The sequence below is a fragment of the Triticum dicoccoides genome, chromosome 7B (genome assembly GCF_002162155.2).
Source record: "Triticum dicoccoides isolate Atlit2015 ecotype Zavitan chromosome 7B, WEW_v2.0, whole genome shotgun sequence".
Classification (NCBI taxonomy): domain Eukaryota; kingdom Viridiplantae; phylum Streptophyta; class Magnoliopsida; order Poales; family Poaceae; genus Triticum; species Triticum dicoccoides.
Window position 1 is genome coordinate 17,746,804 of NC_041393.1, and position 7,251 is coordinate 17,754,054.

The following is a 7,251-nucleotide window of genomic DNA, read 5'->3' on the forward strand; positions in this document are numbered from 1 at the left end:
TCGGCCACCACCCAAGTTGCGGCAATCGAGCCCGACGAATCTCTCTACGGCTTGTTCGATCTGTCAACTGGCTCTGTAGAGACCGCATCCGAGTGCGATAGCAGTGATCCTGCGGCGGAAATCCTGATGGTCGACGGGCCCCGCAGTCCCCCTGGCTTCGCCCGTGATGGTGGAGCAGGCGACGGAGGCGACCCCGCACGAGACCATGAAGAGTACCAGCCCGAGCCACTCGACTCTCTGCAAAGAGAGGAACTTCGCCACAGGAACATGGATGCCCTGCGTACTCCCATCACAGGAGAAACCCCTGAGGCTCGCGCCTTGGAGGAGGCATGTTTGGCCAATTTGGCTGAACGCACTCGACTGGAGAATCTTCAGCGAGCACTCGACGAGCGCGCGCGGCAACGAGTTCCCGACGCCAGTCGATGTCAACTCTTCCCGCCGACTCAGGTATATCGAACCCCAATCCAGAATTTAGCAGCTGCGACCCGTATAGCAGAGTCCATCCAGCTTTCTTAGTCGGAAGCTGGCAGAGGCTTGATGCAGATCAGGGATCTGCTCCGGGCAGCAGGAGATCAGAATTCGGCCGTGTCGCAGTCGCGCAACAGAATTCACAGTCGATCCGTCGCTGCGAATACGGTTCAGTCGGCTCACAGTCCCAGATCGCCTCCGCGGCGCGAAGGGCGCGAGAATCGGCGAGACCAATATGGTGACCGACTCGACCGAGATGATAGGCATCGAGTGCCCAATTCCCCTCCGAGGGGTGGGTCTTACGCTCCTCGGCAGCAAGATGACAGACGTTAGTTCAGTACGGGGCGAAGAGTTCCAGTCGACCCCAGAGAACCAGGTTTCGACACGCGATCCATTATCGTGCAAGGTTTGGTCGATCGGAACAGAGCCCATCGAGGCGCACTCGACAGAGACGCACCCACAAGCAGTCGAGTGCATGTTTCTGGTCCTGAATGTTTCAGCAGAGCTATCAGAGCTGCAGTTATCCCTCCCAATTTCAGGTTGGCAACAGGAGTCAGCAAGTTCACTGGTGAGTCTAAGCCTGAAACTTGGCTTGAGGACTACCGAGTGGCAGTTCAGATTGGTGGTGGGAATGACGAGGTGGCCATGAAGCATTTGCCCCTCATGCTGGAAGGTTCTGCCAGGGCATGGTTAACTCAATTACCTCCTAGCAGCATTTACACTTGGGAAGATCTGTCCCGAGTGTTCATCAGAACGTTTGAAGGAACTTGCAAGCGAACAGCTGGACTGACAGAGTTGCAAGTCTGCGTGCAGAAAACCAATGAGACTCTCAGAGAGTATATTCAGAGATGGATCACTTTGCACCATACTGTGGAGAATGTGTCTGATCATCAGGCAGTCTGCGCCTTTAAAGATGGCGTCAAGAACAGAGAATAGAGCTTGAAGTTTGGTCGAACCGGTGACATGACCTTGAGTCGGATGATGGAGATCGCTACCAAGTATGCCAACGGCGAAGAAGAAGACCGACTCCGAAGCGGCAAGCACAAGCCGAGCCAGTCGGAAAAGGGAAACACCAGTCAGAAACAGAAGCGGAAGGCTGAACCGGCGGCTCCTGGAGAGGCTCTGGCCGTGACTCAAGGAAAGTTTAAAGGGAAACCAAAAGGATCCTGGAACCCTAAGAAGGTGAAGGATAAAGAAGGGAACGACGTGATGGATATGCCGTGTCACATCCACACGAAGAAAGACGAAGAGGGGAATATCATCTACCCGAAGCATACCAATCGCCAATGTCGACGCCTGATCCAGCAGTTTCAGGGAAAACAGTCTAAGGACAAGGAGAAGGAGTCAGACAAGGCCGAAGACAAGGAGGACAGTGAGGAAGGATATCCGCATATAACTCCACTCTGATGATCTTTGCATATGTGGAAAGCAAGAGTCGATTGAAAGTCATTAACCGAGAAGTGAACATGGTTGCCCCAGCAAAAGCAAATTACTTGAAATGGTCCCAAATACCCATCACAGCAGAAGCGCGGCAGGACGCAGTCGACCTTTTAGAGGAAGAAAGGGAGATGGCTCTGATCCGGTCGACCATCTACCAACAAGATTTGCGTCGTTTCCACGCCAGAAATGTGAGAGGTCGAGCCTTCCAGGAAGGGGATTTGGTTCTCCGAGTGGATCAGCACAAACCACACAAGCTTGCTCCTTCTTGGGAAGGTCCCTTCATCGTCACCAAGGTCCTCCACAACGGGGCGTACTGTCTTTACAACGTCGAGCATAATATCGACGAGCCCCGAGCTTGGAACGCGGAACTACTCCGCCCATTTTACACTTAAGGTTTATCACTCGGATGAGTTGCAATAAAGTACTTCTGTAGTTCATGGACCTCAAAATAATAGTGTCATAGTTCCTCCATAATTTTTGTCACTTTTTATTTTTGTCCAATAAAATTCCCCCTCAGTGGGTGACTTAGCCGCGAATCCGTTTCGCCTAAGTTTGTAAAAATCCTACCGAGTGGTGAGCCAGACTCCCACTCGGAGGCTTAGCTGCGAATACGTTTCGCCTAAGTTTGTAAAAATCCTACTGAGTGGTGAGCCAGACTCCCACTCGGAGGCTTAGCTGCGAATCCGTTTCGCCTAAGTTATCGAAATCCTACCAAGTGGTAAGCCAGACTTCCACTCGGGGGCTTAGCTGCAGCCCTGTGCTCGCCTAAGTTTGTAAAAAATCCTACCGAGTGAAGAGCAAACCCCTCACTCGGAGGCTTAGCTGCAGTCCAAGAACTCGCCTAAGTTATCGAAATCCTACCGAGTGAAGAGCAAACCTCTCACTCGGAGGCTTAGCTGCAGCCCTGTGCTCGCCTAAGTTTGTAAAAAATCCTACCGAGTGAAGAGCAAACCTCTCACTCGGAGGCTTAGCTGCAGTCCAAGAACTCGCCTAAGTTATCGAAATCCTACCGAGTGAAGAGCAAACCTCTCACTCGGAGGCTTAGCTGCAGCCCTGTGCTCGCCTAAGTTTGTAAAAAATCCTACCGAGTGAAGAGCAAACCTCTCACTCGGAGGCTTAGCTGCAGTCCAAGAACTCGCTTAAGTTATCGAAATCCTACCGAGTGAAGAGCAAACCTCTCACTCGGGGGCTTAGCTGCAGCCCTGTGCTCGCCTAAGTTTGTAAAAAATCCTACCGAGTGAAGAGCAAACCTCTCACTCGGAGGCTTAGCTGCAGTCCAAGAACTCGCCTAAGTTATCGAAATCCTACCGAGTGAAGAGCAAACCTCTCACTCGGGGGCTTAGCTGCAGTCCAAGCACTCGCCTAAGTTATAAAAATCCTACCGAGTGAAGAGTAAACCTCTCACTCGGAGACTTAGCTGCAGCCCAGTGCTAGCCTAAGTTATCAAAATCCTACCGAGTGGTAAGCCGGACTTCCACTCGGAGGCTTAGCTGCAGTCCAAGTACTCGCCTAAGTTATCGAAATCCTACCGAGTGGTAAGCCGGACTTCCACTCGGAGGCTTAGCCGCAGCCCAGTGCTCGCCTAAGTGGACTAAGGAATAAGTCGATTGCAGTAAAGGCGCCCTGCTTTGAACCTGCAAAAGACATTTCGAGCCAAAAGCAATCATATTCAAGCACCAAATTCAAGTTCGAATCGATATCTAAAGGAACCGAAAGTGCTCAGGCGTTAAGCCCATTAAGGTTTATCGGTTACAATTCCACTCGGCATTCCGAGGCAAATTTAAAGCGTCGAGCTTAGAAGAAGTTTTTTACCCCTCCTGTGGAGGGCTGGAAGGTGCAACAAACTCATCAAGATCAATTCTGTCTGCGATCCGAGTGGCAGCCGCAAGGAAAGTTTCCATAAAGGACCTGAAGTCGTGTTTCTTGGTGTTGGCCACCCGGAGGGCTGCCAGCTTCTCTTCTCGCGCATCTTTGCAGTGGACTCGGGCCAGACACAGAGCAACATCTGCACCGCACCGAGCCGAGGACTTTTTCCATTCCTGCACTCGACCAGGGATCGTGTTCAAGCGAGCCATCAGCGACTCAAGGTCATTCTGAAGTGTCTCCCCGGGCCAGAGCGTCGAGTCGATGCGAGATGTGGTGACCTTCAGCCTTGCGAGATAGTCCACGACAGCTGCAACACGGGACTCCAGTCGGAAAACATCCATGGAAACTTCGTCGTTCACCGGAGAATTGACGGGGTCGAGGTTTGGCTCCAGCCGGCTAGTTTCTTCTTCAAAGTTTTGGCAAAATTCTGCAAGGACGATCACTGAGTCAAGGGAATGGTCGAATGGAAAAACCATGATTGGAAATGATTGCCGAGCATAGAGGTTTACCTTCAAGCATAAGAAACAGCTTCTTGGCAAGACCACTCAGGAAGGCCTCCAGATCATTTTTCTTCCCGGTCAACTTACTGACTTGGTCAGTCAGGGCAGCTTTATCAGTTTTCAGTCGACTGACCTCCTTGTTGGCGATCCTAAGAGCAGCTTTCAGATTGGTATTGTCTTGTTCAAGCTTGGTGACTGAAGCTAACTTCTCGTCAGCAAGCTTGATCTTCTTAGCTAGTTCAAGGTCTTTCTTCTGTTGGGCCTCCCTTACCTTACCTGCAAGTTACAGCAAGATCAGATTTTGAAACAAACAAGGGGAAAAGCAGTCGTCAGGGTCTCACCAAACATACCTTCGGTCTCCTCCTTTGCCTTCGTCAGCTTCTCCTGAACCAGCTTCAAGTTCAGCTCGAGTTGAGTGTGCTTGTTTTCCAGCTCAGAGTAGCGAGCCACAAGATCACAGGAGTTCTACGAAGAACCAATCGACTAGATGTCAAAAATAATTCACTTCCGAGTGAAAAAGGGAAAAATCACACGTTTCTAAGACTACAGCCGAATACAAGCATTCGACCGTAGTCTCGGGGACTACATCCAGTGGGTGCGCTCAGCGTGCCCCCACTAATCCTATTGAAGATAGAGTCGACCAGTCGACCTCAAAAAAAAAGAGATGTATTCTTTAAGACTGTAATCGACTGCAAGCAGTCGACCACAGTCTCGGGGACTACACCCAGTGGGTGCACTAAGCGTGCCCCCACCGGTTTGCGAAATCCAGTCGACATAGTCGAATGACAGAAAGATTGAAATTATAAAGCCTAAGGCCGACTGCCAGCAGTCGACCTTAGCCTTGGGGACTACACAAAGTGGGTGCACTCAGCGTGCCCCCACTAATCCTATTGAAGACAGAGTCGACCAGTCGACCGGTTTGCGAAATCCAGTCGACTTGGTCGAATGATAGAAAGACTGAAATTATAAAGCCTAAGGCCGACTGCCAACAGTCGACCTTAGCCTTGGGGACTACACCCAGCGGGTGCACTCAGTGTGCCCCCGCTAACACGAAGTCTGAATCGACACACCCAGTGGGTGACTACTATAAATTCTAGAAAGAAAAGTTTTTGATAGCATATCCTAACAGAACAGGCGGTGGTCGACTGACCTGAACATTGCTTTGAAGGGCGGAACTGGCATCGTAAGCTGCCTGGCTCGCATCCCGGATGGTCCTTAACTGCTCCATCATGATCCCTGCCTGGCGTATCGCCTCCTTCGCGGCGCCAGCTTGGTCCTCTGGGACGTGGTGCGTCGTGAAGAGGGAGGGCTGCTGAGCACTCGTCAGTGGATCTGCGAAGGACACAGTGTGTCGAGTGGTGTTCTCTTCCTCCGCAATCACAATCTCAGGCGCCGTCACATCCTGGGGCACCCTGCTGGCGGACGCTTTCCTACTCCTTCTGCGCTTCAGCGGTTCCTCATCCTCATCATCATCAGGGAGAGTGATAACAACATTGGGTGGAGCTACAGAGAAGAATCAGGATTAGAGATCATGAGTCAGTCGACTAAAAACGGCGTTAAGAATATAGTACCTGGTTTTGAGGTTGCTGCGTCCTCCATCTCATGGTCATCAGCCCGGGCTGAGGTCTCAGAAGTAGCAGCACTGCAACTCCAAAGAATCAGTCGACTAACTTCAGCGTCAACCAGAGACAAAGTTCACACAAAATAAGAAGACTTAAGTAGCATGATTACCCTGATATGGTGGGGATGGACACCTTCATCTTCGGCAGGAGCTTGGTCGGCTTCGACGGAGCCGCCCGGGGCTTCTTCGGCGCCTTTTCAGTCGGCGCCGGAGAGGTGGTCCGAGGGCGCTTGGTCGACTGTGCAACGGTCGCAACCCCCTTGCCACGTTCAGTCGAAGGGTCATGGACAAGCTTCGACCGCCTTTCTGAGCGCGGTGGTACGACCTCCTCCTCCTCTTCTTCCTCGTCATCAGCGTCATCTTCATCACCGTCATCGTCGTCATCATCATCATCATCCTCAGCAACGTCCGAGTCCCATTCCTCCTCCTCCTGGCTCTCGCCCCCACTCGCCTCACCCTCTTCAGTCGGAGCCTGTGCTCCATTGGGCATCGAGTACAGCTCGGTGAGGGCCTGATAGACATCAAGACAAGGATCAATCGACCAATTGGCAGAATAAACAGAAATGAGTATGACAAGAACACAGTGGAGAGTAGAGCAGGCATACCTTGTCTGGGTCACTGTTGTGGTCGAGTGGAGGAATCCTTCTGGCTCCGCGTGGGTTATCCTTGTTTCCGGTAACGGCAGCCATCCATCTTTCCAGAGTGACATCGTCGACTGCTTCTGGATGGACTCGAGTCTCGTCTTCAGTCCCACAGTACAACCACATGTAGTGGCTCCGGAACTGAGAGGGCTGGATACGACACCTAAGGAAAACCTCCAGGAGATCCATGCCCGTCACTCCCTCCCGAACCAACTGTACCACGCGCTCCATCAACATCTTCACGTCAGCTTTCTCCTCCGGAATCAACTTCAGATAGGAGGGCTTGTTCACTCGGTCCATGGTAAACTGAGGGAGTCCACTCGACTACCCCGGCGTCGACTGATCCTGGCAGTAGAACCAGGTCGACTGCCAGCCCCTGACTGACTCGGGAAAAGTCATGGCTGGGAAGGTGCTCTTATTCCTCACCTGGATCCCCAGGCCCCCACACATTTGGACGACTCGGGTTCTTTCATCGCCTGGGCTCGCCTTCTTCACGGTCTGAGAGCGACACGTGAATATATGCTTGAACAAGCCCCAGTGCGGTCGACAGCCCAGAAAACCCTCACACATGGACACGAACGCGGCAAGATAGGCGATAGAATTTGGGGTAAAGTGGTGGAGCTGCGCTCCAAAGAAATTCAAGAAACCACGGAAGAAAATACTCGGCGGCAAAGAAAATCCCCGATCAACATGGGTGGCCAAGAGCACGCACTCA